Here is a 23313-nt window from a genome sequence, read left to right as displayed (position 1 = left end):
ACAGCTTGGTTGTCTCCAAGTTTTAGAGAGGATATTTAATGCCTCTCCATCTCCACAGATATCTACATTCCTCTGTGTACATTCTCCCTGAGCAATCTCATATACTTTGAACATTGTAACTACCATTTGTAGATCTACATGTGGAATCTGAATTTATAATTCTACCCCTAAATTTATCTTTTGGCTCTAGACCCAAATATAACAATGATCTTTATTTGGATGTTACATGAAACTCAGCATGTCCCTGCCGAACTCATCTTCCAGCCCTATGACAGACACATTCTAAGATGGTCCCTTGATCCCTGATGGTGTTCGCACCTTTGTGTAATCCCCTTCCCACAAGTATAGTCAGAACCTGTGGCTGGCTTCTCAACAGTGGAATACATCAAAGGAGGTAAGATGTCACTCCTATTACACTATGCTATATGAGATTCCATCTTGCCAGCAGACTTGCTTTAGAGACTCTCCTTGCTGGTTTAATAAAATTAGTAGTCATGTTGGGGAAGCTCACGTGGCAAGGAACTGTGGCTAACCTCTAGGAACTGTAGGTGGTCTCAAGGAGCTGAAGGCAGTTGACCATCAAGAAACTGGGGCACTCATCCTACAACCACATGACATGAGCTGTCAGCTGATGACAATGCAGTTTGGTCATGACGTTGAGTGCAGCCTTGTGAGGCTCTAAGCAAAGGACCCAACTAAATCATGCTCAAAGCCTTTCCCACAGAAACTTTTGAGATAGGAAATGCGTTGTTTGTGGAAATTGCTTACACAGCAATAGATTAGTAGTACACCCCAAGTCTCATTCTCTTCCTCCTTTCTTTTCCCTAAAATTACTCCATATTCTACCTTGTTGATCAAGCCCATCCTGAATCCTTCCCTCTTTTTCCTGTCCCCATTCAACTAGTCTCTGTGCTCCATTATTTTTGCCTGCCAAATAGCTTCCAAGTTGAGCAATTTCCAAACTACACCCTATGGAGTATAAGTACATGTTACACACACACATTTCAGTGTCAAAGAAGTAAGTCATATGTCTTTGTGCTTTATTTCCCTGGATACTGCCAAAGCCTTTTAATGAGGCTCTCCACCTCCATTCTTCACTATTTCCAATCCAGTCTCATAGGACAACCACATTCATCTCTCTGAATAATCCCAAATATAACCATTTCATTCCCTAAGTAAATTCCTTTAGTGGCTTACTGACAAAATTCAGGCATCTTTTAGAAAGCAATTCAGGTCAACTTGGAACTCCCTAATCACACTTTCATTTCTCACCATTCTGTTCTAATCACACTGCACTTTCAATTCCCACCTGCATCTTGCTTTCTTACCACCCAACACACTTGCTTAGGCTGTTCCTCTTATTGGGGTCCCTTTCTGTCCTTACTCAACTGGATAATTTCAATTCATCTCTTTTACTTAACTTGGGCATCATTCTCCACAGACTTTCTCAGACCTCATTATCTAGACACCCTTCTAAATTAGATGCCGCTTCATGTGCTCACTGAGCTTTGAGGACTTCTTTTGTTTGCATTTCAGTCTCTTACAAGATAGGGAGCCCCTTATCATATAGAACTATGCCTTGTTAAATCTGTTCCCACTACAGTTTGCATAGCATAGCATCTGTTATAGTTGAATAAGGTTATCTCCTCTAAAATATATTATGTACTTTAATTCCCATTGTGAGTAATTAAGAGGGTAGAAACCTAATCAGACTATGGTGTTTAGAGGTGGGGAGATGACTGAAATTAGATAAGGTTATTAGGGTGGAACCTGCATGATTGGATACTGGTGGCTTTATAAGAGGAGAGAGGGAACAACCAGAATATACACACGTATATAATCCCTGTCTTAAGAAAGCCATCACAAGATATGGCCTTTTCCATCTTGGATCAGAAGCATGAATCAAAATAAACCTCTTTTCTCTATATCTTACCAGGTCTGTGGTATTTTGCTATTAGCAACAGAAAATAGACTAAGACAGTGTCCAATCCAAGCAAAAAATGGTTGAACCAAATCAGCTCACACTTCTTACATATACAGAAGTTGAAAGAAAATTGCAGTTATCAATTGCACAGGGAGACAGCATAGACTCCTGAAACAAGAAGTAAAATAGGAAAGTAGTCTTTCCTCTGCCTCTTCTCTGGACTAAGCTCCCATTTGTAAGGCATGTTTATCAGAGGTGCTTCCTCTTTGAAGAAAGAACTGGGATATTGAACATGGTTCTTTGAGCTTGAATCTTGGCTCAGTCTAAGTCTAACACCTCGAAGAAGTGATGGAAATAGAGAATTGGGGATAAGGCGCAATGTCATCTCAGAGCTGCAATCAGTTTTGTGTATTTGAAGATGATGAGAATTTAATGCAGCTTTGATTTTTTTTTAGTTTGAAAACAATCACTTAAATACATAAAATACCTAATTTCATTAAAGAAAACCGGAGCCCACATAAGTCAGCATAGATATTGAAGTGTCGTGATTCTTAGTTTGGGTTTTCCCCAGTATTTGAATTTGAGACAAGGACTTGAGTATAGGTAGTGTTTATTTAGGAAGTGGTTCCAAGAAGCTGAAATAAAGGGGTAGACAAAGTGAAACAGAGAAGAGCCAAAAAAGAGTATCTCGTTGAGTTGAGGGCAACTAGAATTTGATTCCACTTGGAACTTTCTGAAGAATCATGTAGAATGTATCCAGAATTGTCTCACTAAAGAATTGGTGGGCTCTTCACTCTCTTTTTACCAGAATTGGCTGAAGGTTGCTCCCAGGAGTGTTAACTACTACCTTCCCCAAACTCCTTCCCCACATTTTCCAGCTAAACCTGCTTGGGCTACTTGACTTTCTATAGCTTCAGAGGAAGCCCTGAGGTAAGAGGCAGAGATTCCTTCCACAGCCCACAGTTGAGTTTGAACACTGGCACTGTTTGTAATTGTTAACCACACTTGTGCTGGATAAGGGAATGTGGCTTGGGGCATCTAAGTGTCTGCTTTGAGTTCTAAGAAGCTAAATGGCATTTGTGATCATGCATTTTTCTCTGTTTTGTCCAGAGCATGCATTTAAACTGCCCTATGGCTGGGCATGATGGCTTACATCTATAATCCCAGTGACTCGGGAGGCTAAGTCAGGAGGAATACAATTTTTAGGCCAGCTGATGCCTGCAAAACATTGCTGATTTTTGTTGAGATGACTGCTCTCATTTAAGCAGTAATCACAGACCTGGTCTTGTAATCCTAAGAATTAATGGAAGCATGTATAGATATTTTTTTCATCTCACAATGGAAAAGAGGTCAAAAAAAGATTCAGACTGGGTTTGTGCAAACTGACTTTGAACCAAATTGCTGATGTCTAACACAGGCTTGAAAAATGTTTAAAAATTATGTTGTGGGGGAGGCTGGAGTTGTAGCTCAGCAGTAGAGTGCTTGCCTCATATGTGTGAGGCACTGCCTTCAATTCCCAGCACCACATATAAATAAGCAAATAAAACAAAGTTCCATCAACAACTAAAACTATATTTAAAAAAAAAAAAAAAAAACTAGGGGCTGGGATTGTGGCTCAGTGGTAGAGTGTTCAACTAGCATGCGCGGGGCCCTGTGTTCGATCCTCAGCACCACATAAAAATAAATGAATGGAATAAAGGTCTTGTGTCCAACTACAACTAAAAAAATAAATGAAGTTTTTTTAAAAACTATTTTTGGTCTCTTCTACTTGGAAGGGGGACATTTAAGGTTGCAATCCTGCTGCTGTTGGGTATCTCCCAAACGGATAATGGATACTGTCTGTGTTATTATGTTGTTATCCCAAATATATTATGATGAACACGGTTATTTTCACTGTCAATCATCTTGGGAAGAGAAAGATTCCAAATAGTGTTTAAGGTTTTTTTTTTTTTCTTTTTGGTTGTTGTTGTTGTTTTGCTTTTCTAGGCTTGAGTTTCAAGAATGTAATGAAGCTACTCATAAGGGGTGAAGGAAACTGGCATGTGTCTGCCACAGGAAGTCTCATAGTCACCCAGACAGCACTGCAGACAAACCATGGTTACAAAAACAGCCATATTTGAGAGTCATAGATCTGAATTGTGTCCAGCTCCCATGAGATTGCAATCAAGTTTATAGCTCAGTTTTGAAGATATGAGTTGGGTTGTGCTTGACTCAAAATGCTCTTTCCTAAAACTCAAGTGAAGTGAGTATGCCCTAAAGAATAAGAGTTATTGGATGATGTCATATACTCCAGAGAGGTCAGGAAGAATGAAGGCAATAAATAAAACCACTGGCACTCTGTGAGACGGAGGTCAGGAGGTCAGCAATAACATTTCAGCTGCCATTATAGGAAAATATTGAAGCTAATTACCCAGTTAAAAAGCCTAAAGATAGACAAATAGAAAGAAATGGAACAATTAGCCCAGAACATTCTTTCCATTATAAACTCAAGGAAATTATAAGAGTTTTTATAATTCAAATTTATTTTAACCATCACACCCTCATATTGCAGATAAAGAAACTGAATCTCAGATTGTGAGTTCCCAAAGTCAAAGTCATATTTTTCCCCCTTATGTATGATTCTTTTACCCATTAGCTTTATCAGGCTAATGTCCTGAGACTAATGTCTTGAGAAACAGAGTCAAATAATGTATTTTTTAAATTAATGTACTCTTTTCTACCCATTCAACCTCCCCACTACCAATGGCTATCTGGGCATATTTATGCACAGAATATCAAGAGCCAGGGGGATATAGTAGTCCCCCTTTATCTGTAGGGGATATGTTCCAAGACTCCCAGTGAATGCCTAAAACTGAGCATAGTGCCAAATTCTATATATACTGTTTTTTTCCATACATATCTGTGATAGACTTTAATTTATAATTAGGCACAGTAAGAGAGTAACAACTAATAATAATAAAATAATTATACCAATATGCTATAATATTATGTGACAATAGTCTCTCTCCTCTTTCCAACATCACTTCTATGATTCTGCACTTTGCCTCCCTCTTTCTGTTATAAAGCCCTTATATTTGGGATATTAAGAGGAAAAAACCTTATAATTACATCTGTACCAGGTAACACAGATAATCTCTGCATCTCAAGATTCTTTTCTTAATCTTCAAGACCCTTTTGCTGTGTAAGGTAACATATTCACAGGTTTCAGGGATTAGGATATGGTCAGCTTTTAGAAGGAAGGAGCATTAGTTTTTCCACCACACTAACCCTACTCCTGGACATGCAAAGCACTCTTTTATTCTCCCCCCGCTTTTCACTTGCAAACTAGAGTTCAGTTCATTGGCCATACAATATCTTATATCAAATATAACAGTAAATAATGTGAGTCCACTTAGATTTCCTCTTCATTCAGGTTAACTTGCTTTTATCACAGGAATTCATCCACCTGCTCTATTCTAATAGAGGTTCTCAGGATTCATGAGTATTAATGGTCCTGAGTAAGCCTACCATGATATTGCCTTTTGCATATATTTTTTTTTTCAGAGTGGAAAATAAGTTTATTAAAGGACAGAAGAAAAGACTTCTCCCGGAGGAAGAAGGGGACCCAAGAGATGGAATCCATGGGTTTCCACTCCTTTTTATAGTTCTTTCAGTGATGGAATATAGGTAGGAAGGCCCGAGGGGTGGGCCACAGGTGGGCCAAAGAACTAATCTGGTCAGGAAGGACTTCTGAGTCAGCATCTTCAAGTTTGCTGGGGGCTGTTCATTAACACTTCTTTGGGATGGGCTCTGGGCCTTGGACTTTTCCTGGACTTCATTAACATTCCAAGAGTTGTTCAACTTTTCCCGGAATTCATTCTAAACATGGCCTCCATTTTAAATCTTACTCCATATTAGACCTGATTTACCTTACTACACTGACGACCTAACTTTAAATCTGGCTTCATTCCCCCCTCTAATTTTGGGAACTCCTTACTGCTGTAAGAAAAGGGGCGAAGATCGTTCTGGCTTCTTCAGGCTGAAAGGGAATGATGTTGGGCAAGCAGTTTGGAGTCCCCCTTTAAAAATTGGGTCTATCGAGTAGTCCATGATAGAAGTCTGATTGAGAAGTAATAGGCTGGAAGGCCATTTGACTGGACGGGTGGTCTATAAGAGAAACAAGAATTCATTAATACTGGAACCAGATTGATGCAGCAATAAATGCCACAGCACAGGAATATGCCAATGAGTATGATGCCAATGACAGAGACTAACAATGTTTTCCACCAGGAAGTTAACAGAGAACCAGGAGCTAAGATATTGTTCCCATGACAAAGTTGGTGAGGACATGGCTTCTATCTGAGCATGTAAATATTTAAGGATATTTGTCACATTGCCAGAATTGTCAGGGATGTAAACACAACATTTAACTTTTAGGGTTACAGATGTCTTTCCCCTTAAGATACAGTTTAATAATTTAATGTCATCTGATCTTGCAAAATCCTTTTACTAGTATGACCTCTGTGTCTAATAGAAAAATCTTTAATTCTGTTACTTAGGGCTGGATAATCATACTAGCAAATACCAAGCCTACCTGTGTAGGTTAGAAATAGCTGTAGGCCTTAAACTAAAAACTACTCTGGCAGTTCCTTTTGATAGTTATCGGCATTCCTGCCTAAGAATCTCTTTTGTAGCCTCCAGTTTACTTATTCTTGGAAGTTACATTTAACTATTATTATCATTTAAAATGCCCAGGAATAGCTGTGTTTTGTCTTTAACTGCCTTTGCTAAGTGTTTAAGATGAAGCAAGTCAAACTGACTTTTGTTTCTATCTATTGTTAACAGTCAGCTGAGTTTCCATGGGAGCTTCTCGGTTCTGCTAGTGCCATTTGCGCTAGGATAGGTCCAGGCCTTGCTTGACCATGTGGCTTCCCTTGGAAGCATCAGGGATGTCTCCCTTCTCTGATGACCCTCCTCTTCACAGCAAATGCACTGTTTGGCTTTCTGTTCTCCAGTGGTCTCATTAATCTCCCTGATCAGGAGGTTATGTGGCCCAGAGTTGCAAAGCTCTTTAGAGAAGTCCCCTGTTCCCTGCATTCAGACTGACTCAGAGGGCAAGAGCCAAATATTGGTTTTCTTGGCCCTTTTAATTTAACTTTAATTTTAAAACTTAATCTTAGACATCCAGCAAATAAATTTCAACAGCCTTATATTAAGAGTACTGGGCTTTAATGTCTATCTCTCTATCCTGTAGGTGATAACTCATTATCTTAATGAGTTATCTTACTCAACCCAGGTTGTGTGTTCTTAAATCAGTACCTCTGCAAAAATTAACAGGCAATCTTTAGACCATTTATAAGAAAACTACAAAATAAAATTAACAAGAGTAAAAACATATTTAGTTCATGTAACAGCTACCTTGAATTTTGGCAGAGTAATACATTATAATCCACTGTTTGACATCCTAGTAATCTTGACAAAAAACAACTTTTGGACACAACTTTAAATGTACTGAAATCTGGCCTACTTCTTTCGTAGTCATTTTTACATGTTGTGAGATGGGACACAGAGATTTATCTCAAGTAAGGCGGGGTTCTTCATAAATCTTAAGTACTATAGTTCTGAAGCTGATCTTTGCTTTTTAGACATTATTTTTTAAAGCCTACGTAAATTGTTGCTCAAGGTCACATGAATATTAGCTAACACAATATAATATCACACCTAAAACATGAAGTAAAGAAAAGCTGGAAACTTTTAACCTTTTGTAGAAAAGTAGCAAAGTACTTTTGTGTTTTACAATATCAAACTTCACACAGATTAGGCTCTCATTAACTTAAAAATACATTTAAATTGTATCTTAGTGTAAAAAGTAACATAGAACTTTACATATCTTATTGATAACAAGTCCAGTTATAGAACACAAATGATATAAATAAATCTCCAACATGTTTTTTTTAAGCCTAAAATTACGGTACAACTTTAGAATACCAGCTTGATATAATGTTCTTTTAAAGCTTCTACCTTACAGACTTGTATACCTGGAAGATATGAACACATTAATAGCACTGCAATTACATTGATGTTTTTATATTAACCAAATTTAGTTCTTAAAGAAATAACATAGCACAATTCTCTAAAACAATAGTTCTTGTTTAACCAGCTGTTTAATTTCTTTAAGATTACTTGCTCAAAAAACTTATACATAACCAACTTACACATACCTTCTTTATCACTTACTTAAAACCTCTTATTTACTTAATCACATAGACTCTCTTATCCAGAAACACATTTTCCTTCTATTAAATCCATACCTAGAACCTTCTAATTTCTCTTTTCCATCTGTTAACCTCTTTTTCTGTTCACATTTTGAAACAATCTTTGTTATTTTCTGAATTTAGGCAGATTGTTTCTAAAGTTCCTAAAATAGTATTAAGTTACATTAAATCACCTGAAAAAAATTCCAAAAGAGAACTACAAACTACCATGTATATCCAAAATTAAGCTTTAAAAATTCCCAAGACTGTTGCTATTCAATGTCATTTCAATAAGCCAGACCGAGGTCCTAATTCCAACACTTTCCTTTCCTAAATTCTACACACTGAGGGGAACAGATACCATATCATAATTTATTATCCTTGCCCAAATTAATGCACTGGTATACCTAGTGAAATCTTCCAGGCTATCCAGTTCAAAAATTGATGAAAAAAAAAAAAAAAAAAACTAAATGATTGGGAGTTACTTGCCAACTTAGAAGTAGAGTTCTTTAATTTTCATCCTAAGTATTTAAGTACTCTGGCATGAATTATCTGAAATCATAAACTAAACAATTACCTAAACCCAACTTTTAACTGTAAGATTATGCAATGCTTCAAAAACCCATTCAGATACCAGATTTTTACAATAAAAAAATCATATTTTAGACACACATTCAGCCAAGATCATTCCCAAGAATCAATCTATAATATCAACACATTACTACATTCACTGTCCCTTTTTTTTTTTCTAAGTAGACAGAGGTGGAGTAATCCTTACAGTGCAGGTAAAGAAGAGGGAGTTCCCCAAAGCAAAATGGCTTCGGCAGCTGCTGGGAGTCCCTCAGTCCCTCCTTTTACTTACAGGATTAGCTCCTATGGTTAGGTCCAATCCCAGGCAATCTGGCATATATCCTAACTTTCCAGTAGTCAGTTTTTGTCTGCCTTAGGTCTTGAACGGAGAAGGGGGTATGTACTTTGCTCAGCCCAAATTCTCCTCTTGGAATCTCCTGGAGAGGTAATATATTTGGTTTGCCTGTTGGGGCAGACACAGAGAGGCCAGGATATGGCAGACAGGAGAGCTGCTGTTGCACACCAACAGCAGATGCAGATTTTGTGGGTCCTCCTGATTCTTTCTCCTCAGTAGGTGAGTCCCCAAGATTTTCTCTCTTCATGGCAGATATCATAGCTAAGTCTACTTTACACTGTTGGCATAATTTAGGATTTTCTCCTTAGAGCAAAGAAAACCTGAACATATGGCACCTCACACCATTTCCCTTCCCTTCCTTTTTGCAAAATTTATCAAGCTGTAAAATTGTATTAAAATTGATACTTCCCTCTGGTGGCCAGATTTCTTCATCAGGGAGTTTGTATTGAGGCCAGGCAACAGAAGAAAATGAGGCACTTTTTCTTGAGCATCTGAGGGTCAAATCTATCCCAATTTTTCAATACACAGTTAAGTGGTGTACCTGGCATATTGGAGAGAGAAGCTTCCATCTCGGTGTAGAATCTCACTGGGGCCTCCAATATGTTACTGCTGTTGACTGGTGACGTGTCCTTGCTTTCCTGATGTTGAAGTGTAACACCAGAGAAGCGCACTGAGGCAAGGTCAGAGTGGAAAATAAGTTTATTAAAGGACAGCAGAAAAGACTTCTCCCGGAGTAAGAAGGTGACCCAAGAGATGGAATCCCTGCATATTTTTTTTTAATATTTATTTTTTAATTGTAGTTGGACACAATACCTTTATTCTATTTATTTATTTTTATGTGGTGCTGAGGATAAAACCCAGGACCTCACATGCACTAGGTGAGCGCTCTAATGCTGAGTCATAACCCCAGCCCTTGCGTATTCTTAATCCCAAGAAATTTCAAATTTTTGGATCAAAACTTTTACCAAAATATCACCATAAGGATTATTAAGGCATTGTTTAATGCATGTTTATTCTCTAGAAATCTCTATCCTTTATCTACAGTAGCTAAAAACTTATACAAATAAAACCTCTGGACAATATGCAATTACCTGAGGACTCTGGAAAATAATGTAGCAGATGGATTGTGGAGAGGACTCACAACTTGAAGAAGGGTATTAGTTATCCTTATTCCCACACCCCTTTATCTGCTGGATTTGACATACAGGTAACTAATAGTGTACAACAGTTGGCAGATATACCCCCGAGTAAAATCCCATATTTCTAACTGGAGAAGGGGATCCCTTTGGAGTTGTAGAAAATATGAGAAAAATTTCCCATATTTCTAACTGGAGAAGGGGATCCCTTTGGAGTTGTAGAAAATATGAGAAAAATTAAAGACAGTGCTGGGGAAGGAAGGGGATCCCTTAATTCTATGTATGAATCAACACAAGTCTCAGGTTTACACCCAAGCTATGCATACATAGAATGAATACAAAGCCCAAGCAAAACCTTTGAAAACTAAAATGATGTAGTGTGGCGGCATGCTGTGGCCTGGGCTCCAGCATAAACACCAGTCTGCAAGATGCCTCCTGTGACTGGTGCCTGGCACGGCTATGGGACAGAAGGCTGCTAAACAAGAAAGCTGGTGCAACTAGAATTCTAATGCAAGTCGGTATTTAAGGAAGTCATGTGGACATGGGCAGCACCCCTCGCCTGCTCCAACCAGGTGGCTCCCTCTGCAAATCAGAGACAAGCCAAGTGACAGGTGACATTGGGTTTAGGTATTCCAGACTCAAGGGATAGTGTTCCCAGAGAATCAGATGCAATAAAGATGGAGTTTGGAATCCTGAAAAAAAAATAATAATTCGGATCCATTGTGTCATGAGCGCTCCTCATATATGATATATGGACATATGCACACATAGACATACAACACAAAACACAAATGTGCACACAAACGTACAACACATAAGACAATAATAAAGGCCTTGTAGCTTTACGTAGGTGAAATCTCCATTGCAATGTTTAAAAACTCCAGTCAAAAAATAAAACTGATCAGAAAAACATTAACCTAGGTTTGTATGAGCTCAAAAATAAAAATAGAACCTTATGATGTGGAAAAATGCAATAATAAAATAGATATTGAAAAAAGCACCCTGGTTAATCACTGTCGCAGATGTAAGAATAGCCAAGCTGGAGTTCTGGATATCAGCTGTTATGAATTTGAGTCAAATCATCTTCTTTTTGATCTGTAGAAATTGTTTTAGTTAATCTCTCTGGAATCCAAATAGGCTGCTGTTCTCCCTGTGGAAAAACACAAACAGAACCCCGACTCCAGACAATCACTGGGTCAGGACCTTTCCACTGTCCTGTTAGAATATCTTTCCAAAGTACCTTAGGCTTATGTACATTTTTTTGGATACATATGCCTTTCCGCAGCACTAAGTCCTGATGAACCCAAATTTAAAAAGTTTAAAGTAAAAAGTGTTATTTTAAGTTTATCTTTGGGGGATATATACCCCTTTCCAATTCCCTCCTTTTGCTTTAATAAGTACGTTTTAATAGTTGATGAGCTCTTTCAACTATGCCTTGTCCCTGTGGGAATGATTTGAACTCCCATCTCTGGAGTTAGTACTGCTCTGGCAGAGGTGCAGATGTCAAACCCTGTGCTCCCTCGGGTTTGTCTGATGAGGGATTTAATGGACAATGTGTCCTGGGCACTACCCTGATGGTGTTGCTGGGTTCCTCCACTGCCCCATATATTTGTGGTTGTGGGCCCCGGAGCATTGGGCCCCCCTGTCCATTTTTTGGCAATGGAGACTGATGCCTTTCTCCATGATATCGTGGGTAAATACCTGGTCCTTGTTCGTTTTTTGATAAGGGAGTACCCTCTATGGTGGTTTGAGAATGGCATTCATTAGCCCATTGCCCTCTACGGCATCGTGGGCAAATACCAGGTATTCTATTTCTTTGATACCTAGTTTTGTTAAACCCTCCTCCTATGGGGCAACTCCTTTTAAAATGTCCTGTTTGTTCACAATCATAGCATGTTTTTGGCCTGGCATCTAAAGCCTGTTGTACTGCAGCTGCCAAGACTTGCCCTTGTTCATTAATATCTCTACATAATTTAATATATGTGTTTAAATCTTCATGTCTCCATGGTCTAATAACCTCTCTGCAGCAACGATTTGCTTGGTCATAAGCCAGTTGTTTTATTAATGGCATTGCTTGTTCTGTATCCCCCAAAATTTTGGCAGCCATTTGAATTAGCCTATCTACAAAGTCAGCGTAAGGTTCATTAGCTCTCTGTATTACCTTAGATAGCTGACCTTGTAAATCTCCATGTCCTCGTAAAGTCTTCCATGCCCTAACTGCGTCTGCAGCAATTTGTGCATATATAGCAGGATCATATTCAATTTGTTGCCGCTGACCCTCATAAGGTCCTTTTCCTAGCAACATATCTAGATTTCTTTGATGTTAACCGGCTGCTGCATTTCGCCAAGCTGTCTCCGTGCAAAATTCCTCATTGGCAACCTTCCATAACAAATATTGTCCTCCATTTAGCACAGATTTACACATGCTAGCCCAATCTGCTGGCATCATGTCCAAGTTAGTAATGGACTCGACCATGCTTACCGTGAAGGGAGCTTGGGGACCATACATTGTTGCAGCCTCCTTTAACTGCTTCACTGTTTTAAAATCTAAAGCACGGTGAATTCGCTGCCCTCCTACCTGTTCAAGTACAGGGCATGATAATCTTTGAGGTCCTGTCTCAGGATCCCATTTATCAACTATGGGGTTTGAGGGCCACTCAGCTGTCTCCATCGGTGGGGCTGTTGGTTGAATTACGCCCTCTGGTGATAAAACGGAGTTAGTAACAGCCTCCTGTTGTGGCCTTTTTCCTAACAACCCCTTTTCCTTTAAATTTTCTTCCTCTGTCTGACTAGCTCGAGAGACCTTCTCTTTTGCTTGATCTAAAATGTCTTTCTCCATGGTCTGAACCTCTAACAATTTACTTAACATCTTTTCAGTTTGTTTTTTACTAATTTCTAATCTACTATAAAGATAACGCAACCCAATAAGATAACACAAAACAAAAGCAAAACTGAATGAAACAAAAACGGAATAAAAAATCGTTGTATCAATTTTCTCTTCCTCAGGGCCAACAAACTTCAAACCTTTAGTCAACCATTTTTTCCAGTTTGCCTGAGAAATTTCTAGGGATAGGCAGCTTGAAACGAAAACAAAATAAATCAAAAGAAGAACACATTGTTTTTTGAAATGGTCACCCATTCTCTTGCCTTCCCTCAGGGGCGAGCAATTTCACTTACCTTCTTTTCAGATGTTCCGCGTACAGGCCACCAAATGCCGCAGTCTGGCTGGGCACAAAATCACGAGCCACTCACAGCTTTGTAGATTCAAACCGCAATTCTTTATTCCCGATCTCACACTGGCCCTCTACAAACACGTTCTGGGGAAATCCACGTTCTCTGCCAAAATCCTCTCTGAATCCTGGGAGAACTCAAGGGGAACTCAGGCAGCAAGATACGCCCTATTCCCAGCAGGAATAATCTTAAACCTGGAACCACCCTAAACCAGGATTGTCCTAAACCAGGAATGCCCTAAATCCAAGGAGAGCCTAAAACCCTGATCCGCCCTAAACCCGGATCCGCCCTGGTCCTTGAGCAAGGTCACCTTACATGTAATGTCACTGCACAATGTCTAAGGCAAGTTCATTTTACCCCATTTAAGCAACATGGGGTACGCTGGCAAGGAAATTGTCATACCTACTTGACTAATGGCTCTCAGCAGAACCATTTCTCACAGAAGCTGAGATAGAAGTTGAGGTGTGAATTAAATGAGGATAACTGTCAATTAAAACAAAAAGTAACTAACATTCTCCAGAGGACTTTAACAGGTCTTGGAGTCTCACTGTATAATATTAAAAAATTTCAGGGTATATTCCAAAATGACTCAATATACAAAGAACCAGAAAAATGTGCCCAATTCATAAGGCAAAAGACAATCAACAGATGAAAAGTCTGAGATAACCCAGATCAAGAGCAAGATTTTTCTGTAAATAAAAAGGCAGATGGGAGGAACGTTTTACAGTATATGGGACATATGGTCTCTGTCACAATGACTCGATTCTGTCATTGTAGTACAAAAATGTCACAGACAATATGTAAATAAATAATCATGACTGTGTTTCAATAAAATTTTATTTATGGAAACCAAAACTTGAATTTCACATAATTTCATGCATCACAAAATGTTATTCTTCTTTTGATTTGGCCCAACTATTATAACTGTGGAAATAAAACAATTATTTGCTCATGAACTGTACAAAAGCAGACAGAAGGTTAGATTTGGCTCATATGATTGCTAACTCCTGACTTAGATGTTGGAAATATCACACAAATACTTGAAACCAGCTATTAGGATCCTACACCGTGAGGCAAAGGTAAACACTCTTGAAATGATGGAAAGATAGAAGTTCTTGTCTGAAAAATAGAAATTATCAAAAATAACAAAATGAAAATTTTAAAACACAAAGTTTTGCTTGGACCCAGAAGAGGACAGATAGAACAGAACTTATAAACATTGTAGGAGAATAAATAAATATTCACATATGAATAAAACCACTCTAATACAAGTATTAGAGTGGTTTTTATAAGGTAGCAACCTTGTGGCAATCAAAAACTTATACGTAGTCATTTATATTGATTCCAATTTTTTGTTATTACAAATAATTTCACAATTAATATCCATCCTTTTCTCAAACCTTGAAATTTTTAGCCAGAAAAAAAAATATTTAGAAGTATTGATAGATTAATTTTGGAGAGGTGTGGTACTGGGGATTGACCCTGAGTGATTTACCACTGAGCTACATCCTCAAGCCTTTTTATTTTTTGAGACAAGTTCTCACTAAGTTGCTTAAGGCTTTGATAAATTGGTGAGACTGACCTTGAACTTGCAATCCTCTCCTGCCTCAGCCTTCTGAGTCACTGGGATTAAGGCATGTGCCACTAGACCTGGTTGATAGATAAAATTTTGAAGCTACATACAACATGTTGATGTGGTAAATATTAATATCAATATTTGTTGAGCATCTTCTATATTTCAGATTCTTGTATATGTGTCAAGAACTGGAAAGGGTGAAAAAGAACTGAAAAGGGCCCAAGATTTTACCCTACCTGCAAGCTAGCAAGTTGTTCTGCCACAATTTCGTAGAGATAAGGGTGAGAGTATTTTGTTACTGATGATACAACAAATGGCATGAGTTTGTTTGCATTGGTTCTCAAGGTTCCCAGGTCCCACAGGGATATCACATATTGGCCCAGAGGGGTCAATGTACTTGCAGTAGGGTGTGTTTTAGGAGGGAATTCCTGAACTTAGAGAACCTAAACCTTTAATAATTGATAATAAGCCTGCCCCTCCTTTTCCCCAGAGGGAGACACTAGCTATCTACTACAGAAGATTGTATAAGTAACAAAACATTGTTCAGAAAAAATGGCATCAACGACTTTCCTCCCAAGTCATATAAAAATGAGATTTTCAGACAATTATCTTCAAATGATATTTATTAATTTACTTAATCTTTTCTATTTTAAAAATATGGAAAGAAAATCACTATGAGTTTAAGTAACTTTACTTGCATATGATCATACAGCAAATAGAATCAGGTATATTGGTTAATTTTCCAGGACAAATAAAGCTTTCTATATATTAAATAGTCTTTAATACTGCAACTATAGAATAAGTAAATACAAACTTGATCTTTATTATAAAATAGTAGTCCTTTTGAATTTATTAATCTGTTCAGTTTATATAAGAAGAAAAAATGTATCGTGGTAGCACTGCAGCTAGAAAGAATGTTTTCCACGAACAGTTATTTTAAGAAGCCAGGATGCTTTCCAGGAAGAGTGTATGGGGGTTGAAAATGAAACCAGCCAAGCTGTCAAAGGTTTCAAGAGATGATACTTCAGAGCTAATGCAGAAATTTTATTTTATTGTCAATTTGATTGATTTACTATCTTGGTGGGTCTTCTGTACTGACAGTTATATGGAAGCAACAGAGAAAGTACTATGTATATTGATTCTTCTATTTGTTGAGGGCCAGAAGAGAAACAATTCTACTTCATAAAACAATCTTATTAAAGAAGTTTATGGGTTTTTTTACCATCTAATAATTATTTCACCAAGATTTCCAACTTCTATCTTGAGCTCAATTGACATGTTTTAGTGAAATATACTTAATATTCATTTTCTGTAGAAAGGTTACTACTATTGTAACAATAAAGTACCATCTGTATTTAAATAAAATCAAGATCTATAAAGGAATCAGAGAACTTTTGTAATTAATGGAACAGATCCTGAAAAATAAGAGTTATAAACTAATTTTTTCTAATTCAATGTATGGGGGGAGTATTATGGTTAAGATATGAATGTCCCCCAAAAGCTCATGTATGAAAAATGCAAGAAATTTTAGAGGTGAAATGATTGGGTTTTGAAAGTTTTAGCCTATTCAGTGCATTAATCCAAGTGAATGGATTAATGGGATGGTAAATGTAGGCAGGTAGGGTGTGGCTGGAGGAGAGTCATTGGGCATGTTCTTTTGGTGTATATATTTTGTTAGTGGTGATCTATCTCTCTCTCTCTCTCTCTCTCTCTCTCTCTCTCTCTCTCCTGTTGACTGTGTCCTGAGCCACTTTCTTCAACTACATGCTTCTGCAGTGATGTTCTGTCACACTTTGGGCCCAGAGCAATGGAGCCAGTCATCTATGGACTGAGACCTCTGAAGTATAAGTCCCCAAATAAACTTTTCCTCCTCTGTTCTTGTCAGGTCTTTTGATCATTGGGGGCAAGGGGGGCAGGGTTTGATTTCCACTTTTTTCACTCTACTGAAATCTCCTATACTTCTGATGAGACACATTCTTGTCTTAGTTATCTCAGAGCTCATGTCTTTTGAAGGGCTGGATTAATCTTTGATTACTATAATAAGAAACTCTCTTAGGATTGTAGGAATATTGATTTCATTGCATTTCTCATATTTAACTTATCAAGTCAGTTATTTAAGATATGCATGAATGTGCAAATGAAAAGCATATGTTTTTCAGAGAGAGAGAGTGATTCTTTTTTCACAAATGCACAGAAGAAATAGTTTCAGAACCCTTTCTTCTTCCAAAAACAAAATTATTTCATTCCAGCCATCTGATTTATTGATTCATGGAATTCAAGAACATATTAAACATTGAACAATGCCACTGAGTCTCAGGAAAAAATGAACCAACATCCTGACTGCAGCTATGATAACATTTTACTCAGACACTGAATTCTAAACAACCACTTTATAAATATTTTTACAAATCTGTTTACACACTATTGTGTAGGTTTCTTGGCCAAAATCATGTGCAAAAGATTTAAGATGTTCTAAAGACATACACATACAACTGTAGTGAAATAGAAATCCCTAAGTCACCATGCAGAGGGGACAAAGGATTCAAGGAAAACGACCCTCAATAATAACCTCTACAGAATTTCTATAGTCTCCTTTGCCTTTATCCTGATTGTTCTATAAAAAGTTACAAAATACTGTGATGTTTTATTCCCACATATTTTCCCATCTACCTTTTTTTCTGGTCCACATATATCCCATAGACAGGATGACCATACATCCTGGTTTCCCCAGAATATTTCCAGTTTATGCTTTTTGTTTTGGTTTAATTATTAATAGTGCCTCCTTTTTTCCTTTCAAAAATGCAAATAATAAACATTAGGGGAAATTGATTAACTTGAAAACAAAAAATAGACAAAATCAATAACACAAAAAGCTGTTTTTAAAAAAAAATCAATAACATTGATAAACTTCTAGCCAGACTACCAAGGAGGGAAAATGGAGAAGCCAAATATAACTGATATTAAAAATGATAGAGGTGCTATCATGACCAACCCTCAGAGAGATTAAGAGGATAATAAGGGTATATTATAAATAACTCTATGCCCATAAATTAAACAGCTTAAAGTGGACCAATTCTTTTTTTTATTTAATTGATTTTATTCTTTTAAATACATGACAGCAGAATGCATTACAATTCTTATTACACATATAGAGCACAATTTTTCATATCTTTGTATATAAAGTGTGTTCATGCCAATTCATGCCTTTATGCATGTACTTTTTGCATTACAATTCTTATTACACATATATACCACAATTTTTCATATCTCTGTTTGTATATAAAGTATGTTGACACCCAATTCGTGTCTTCATAGCTGTACTTTGGTTAATGATGTCCATCACATTCCACCATCCTTGCTAATCTCCTGCCCCCTCCCTTTCCCTCCCACCCATCTCCCCTATCTAGAATTCATCTATTCCTCCCATGCTCTCCCTCCTTACCCTACTATGTGTCAGCCTCCTAATATCAGAGAAAACATTCGGCATTTGTTTTATGGGATTGGCTAACTTCACTTAGCATTACCTTCTCCAACTCCATCCATTTACCTGCAAATGCCATGATTTTATTCTCTTTTATTGCTGAGTAAAGTTCCATTGTGTATATATGCCACATTTTTTTTATCCATTCATCTACTGAAGGGCGTCTAGGTTGATTCCACAGTTTAGCTATTGTGAATTGTGCTGCTATAAACACTGATGTGGCTGTGTCCTTGTAGTATGCTGTTTTTAAGTCCTTTATGTATAGTCCGGGGAGAGGGATAGCTAGGTCAAATGGTGGTTCCATTCCCAGATTTCCAAGGAATCTCCATACTGCTTTCCATATTGGCTGGACCAATTTGCAGTCCCACCAGCAATGTATGAGTGTACCATTTCCCCCACATCCTTTCCAAAACTTATTATTGTTTGGTGGACCAATTCTTAAAAGATAAAAACTACCTAAACTCACTAAAAACAAAAATAACAAATCATATAGTCCTATAAATATTAAAGATATCAAATGTATAGCTGAAAACCTTTCAACAAAGAAAATTCTAGGCCTATATATTTTAATGAAAAATTCTAGAAGAACTTTAAGGGTGAAATTAAAAAGCTCTAAACATCCTCTTTCAGAAAATATGAGAAGAAAAACACTTTCCAATGAGTTTTATGAGGCTAGCATTATCCAAACACTAAAACTAAACAGTATTATAATAAAAAATAAAGTCTAAATTCTTCCACAAACATAACCACAATTATACCTTTTAAACTATTAGTAAAATAGGAAGATATAAAAAGGAAAATACAGAATCATTAAGTGGTGTTTATTCCAGAAATGCCAAGTTGATTGAATTTTTGAAAAATTCATTTAATTCACCAGATTATCAGACTAAAGAAGAAAAAAACATGATTATCTTCATACTATTCAACAAATTAAAATGTTTTCACAATAAACACTCTTAACAAATAGGAACTGAAGGAAATTGTCTTAAACTGATAAAGTACAACTATAAAAATCTACAACTAACATCATACTTAATGGAAATAGGACAAAGATATTATCTTTTCACCACTGCTATTCAACACTGTGAAAGCACTGTAGTGCAACCAGGTGAGAAAAATAGAATCATTCAGAATGGGAGGGGAGGATCTTTATTTGCAGATGACAGGATTGTGTATGGAGAAAATCCCAAAGTATATACAAACAAAAGTCCCCAGAACTTATAAGGGAGTTTAGCAAGGTCACAGGATAAGTGATCAAAATACAATTATATTTCTATATGCTAGCAACAAATAATCAAATTTGAAATTTAGCAAAAACTACTTATATCTATAGTTTAGATATATGTAAGAATGTATACATATACCATATATGTTGAAAACTATAAAACACTCAAATCGAACAAGACCTAAGTAACTGGAAAGCTCTATCATGTGTATGAGATTGAAAGACTCAATAATGTTAAGAGTAAATTCTCCTCAATTTTGGGACCACCATCCTAGAGGAGAACCAGTGTGAGACTGGAAGGCTTCTCTGAGGCTCTCCTTGGGCCTCCAAAAGGGCCAGCTGACTGGGCTCTAGGGTGCATGTCCTGAGGCGCAAAGATGAGGATGCAGACCTACCCAGGGCCGTCCCTTGGGCTGGAGACCCTCTGGAATGTGAACTCTTCCTGCTCCTTCATCCGTGACAGGGAAGAGGAGTAGACCAGATGCCAGAAGACATTGGAGCTGCCTGGATCCCTCAGCTTTAAATATTGTTTAAGCTGCATCAAGAGCACAGGCAGGCATCTTGGAAGACCATTAATAATGGTTGTGAACTCAAAGATGTGGTGTTCGATGGCTCCAACTGCATCTTTCCTACAATATTTCATCAGTTTGGCTATCAGTACCCAGTCTCTGATGATGACAAACTCACAGATCCTTCTAAGACAAGCAACACTATACATGTTTACTTGCCAAATAAGCAAAGAACAGTGGTCAATGTGCAGAGTGCAATGAGCTTGCACGACTGCCTTATGAAAGCCTCAAGGTAAGAGGCCTACAACCAGAGTACTGTGCAGTGTTCAGATTTCTCCATGAACATAAAGATGAAAAAAGCAAGTTTATATTGGAATACTGATGCTGCATCTTTGATTGGAGAGCATCAAGTATGTTCCCCTCACAACATACAACTTTGCTTGGAGGATGTTCCTGAGGCTTGCCTTTTGTGACATCTGTTAGAAATTCCTGTTAAATGGATTTCAACGTTAGACTCATGTCTACAAATTTCATGAGCACTGTAAAACCAAAGTACCTGCTATGTGTGTGGACTGGAGTAATATCAGACAGTTCTTATGTTTTCCAAATCCCACTATTGGTGAGAGTGGGGCCCCAGCACTACCTTCTTTGACAATGTGACAGTCTGTTAGCTCCCTCCATATATTTTCCACACCCCATTCCTTCATTTTCAGCAATTCCAGCACCCCCGCATGAAGGCTTCCTCTCCCAGAGGCAGAGGTTGACATCCACACTAATTTCCACATGGTCAGCACCACCCTGCCTGAGGACAGCAGGATGACTGAGGATGCAATTCAAAGTCACAGTGTATCAGCCTCACATTCTGCCCTGTCCAGCAGCTCCAACAATCTGAGCCCAACAGATTGGTCACAGCCTAAAACCCTGTTGCCAGCACTGAGGGTGAAGGCTCCAGGATCTAGGACCCAGGAGAAAAACAAAATAAGGCCTCACAGACAGATTTAAGCTTTTACTAGGAAATAGAGCCAGTAAAGTAATGGTCTCTACTGGCATTGGATCAGGCTCCTTTGGAACCGTTTATAAGGGCAAGTGGTACTGAGATGTTGCAGTCAAGATCCTAATGGTTATTGACCTAACCCCAGAGCAGTTCAAGTCCTTCAAGAACAAGGTCACTGTCCTGAGCAAATCATAACACATGAACATCCTCCTCTTCATGGGGTATATGACAAAGGAAAACCTGGCAATTATGACCTAGTGGTATGAGGCAGCAGCCTTTACAAACACCTCCATGTCTAGGAGACTAATTCCAGATATTACAACTGATCGACATTGCCTGGCAGATGGCTTGGGGAATGTACTACTTGTGTGAAAAGAACATCATCCACAGAGTCACAAAATCTAATTCATAAGTCAGATGTAAACTGCCTGGCTTCTTTACCAAGAGGTACTTATTCTGACTTAACAGTGAAAATTGAAGATTTTGGTTTAGAGACAATAAAGTCACACTGGAGTGGTTCTCAGCAGGTCAAACAACCTACCCACTCTATGTTGTGTTGGTTCCAGAATTGATACAAATGCAGGATAATAACCCATTCAGCTTCCAATCAGATGTCTACCCTGTGGTGTTGTCCTGTATGAGCTGATGATGGGGGAGCTTCCCTATTCCTACATTAGGAACTGAGATCAGATCACCTTCAAGGTGTGCCTCCCTAGACCTTAGCAAGCTGTACATGAATTGCCCCAAAGCAATGAAGAGGCTGGTGGCCAACTGTGTGAAGAAAATGAAGAAAGATCTCTCTTTTCCCAGATCCTGTCTTCCATTGAGTTGCTCCAACACTCCCTACTGAAAATCAACTGGAGTACTTCTGGGCCATCCCTCCACTGAACAGCCCACACTGAGATATCAGTGCTTGCACAGTGACCACTTCCCCAATGCTGCTGGTTCTCTAGTTGACTTTGCACTTGCACTCAGGCCCCAGAAAGAAGGGAAGCCTGCAGGCAGCACCTTCCTGGCCTTTCTTATGGGACACAGTGTGTTTTCGAAGAAGCTTTATTAAGGTCTACATTATGCACTTTGTGTTGCCTTCTTTTCTACCCCTTCAGTACCTAGGAAAGGAAACCCTTCACCCTATTGACCTGTCCTACTCCCTGCCCCAAAGCCCAGCCTCTCTGGAGGCATGCACATGGGATGCTGTACAAGAGCTGGGCTCCAACCATCAGCTAAATGAGGACTTTTAGGGCAAAAATAAGTTACTGGAGAGTAAGTAAATGTTGTGAGCAGAATAGCCCTGATGTGGGGACACATGGGATTTTGCAAACCGGTTTATTTTTTTTTTAATTTTGAGCTAAAGAACACATCATGAATGATTCCAATTATGTCAAATTCAAGAACAGACAAAATAATACATAGTTCTAAAGATCAAAAGAATGGTAATCTGCAAAGGACTTAAAATCAGCATACTACAGTGATGCAGCCATGTCAATGTTTATAGCAGTTCAATTCACAATAGCTAAACGATAGAACCAACCTAGATGCCCTTTAACAGATGAATGGATAAAGAAAATGTGGGGGGCAGGAGATGTGGCTCAAGCGGTAACACGCTCACCTGGCATGTGCGGGGCACTGGGTTTGATCCTCAGCACCACATAAAAAAATAAAATAAAGATGATGTGTCCACCAAAAACTAAAATAAATAAATAAATAAATTATATATTTTATATATATATATAAAATGCTCTCTCTCTCTTAAAAAAAAGAAAATGTGGTATATATACACAATGGGTTATTACTCAGCCTAAAGAAGAATGAAATTATGGCATTTGCCAGTAAATGGATGGAACTGGAGAATATCATGCTAAGTGAAATAGGCCAATCTCAAAAAACCAAAGGCAGAATCATTTTTATCTAATATGCAGAGAATAATTTGCAATGGAGGGGGGTGGCTAGAGAAAAATAGAGGTGTTTTGGATTAGGCAGAGGTGAGTGAAGGGAGGTGGACTTGGGGATAGGAAAGATAGTAGAATGAACCAGACATTATTTGGAAGAGGGGTACTGGGTATTGAACTCAGGGGCACT

General features: G+C 38.1%; 1 pseudogene; it reads left to right on the top strand.

Annotated features, from left to right (window-relative positions):
- The first annotated feature begins 21273 nt into the window (after window positions 1–21273).
- On the top strand, window positions 21274–22122 carry LOC143407529 (RAF proto-oncogene serine/threonine-protein kinase pseudogene; annotated as a pseudogene).
- The last annotated feature ends 1191 nt before the right edge of the window (window positions 22123–23313 follow it).

Source organism: Callospermophilus lateralis, chromosome 9, assembly GCF_048772815.1.
Source record: "Callospermophilus lateralis isolate mCalLat2 chromosome 9, mCalLat2.hap1, whole genome shotgun sequence".
NCBI lineage: Eukaryota > Metazoa > Chordata > Mammalia > Rodentia > Sciuridae > Callospermophilus > Callospermophilus lateralis.
Note: the sequence above shows the minus strand (reverse complement) of the source record. Positions and strands in the feature narration are given on the sequence as shown.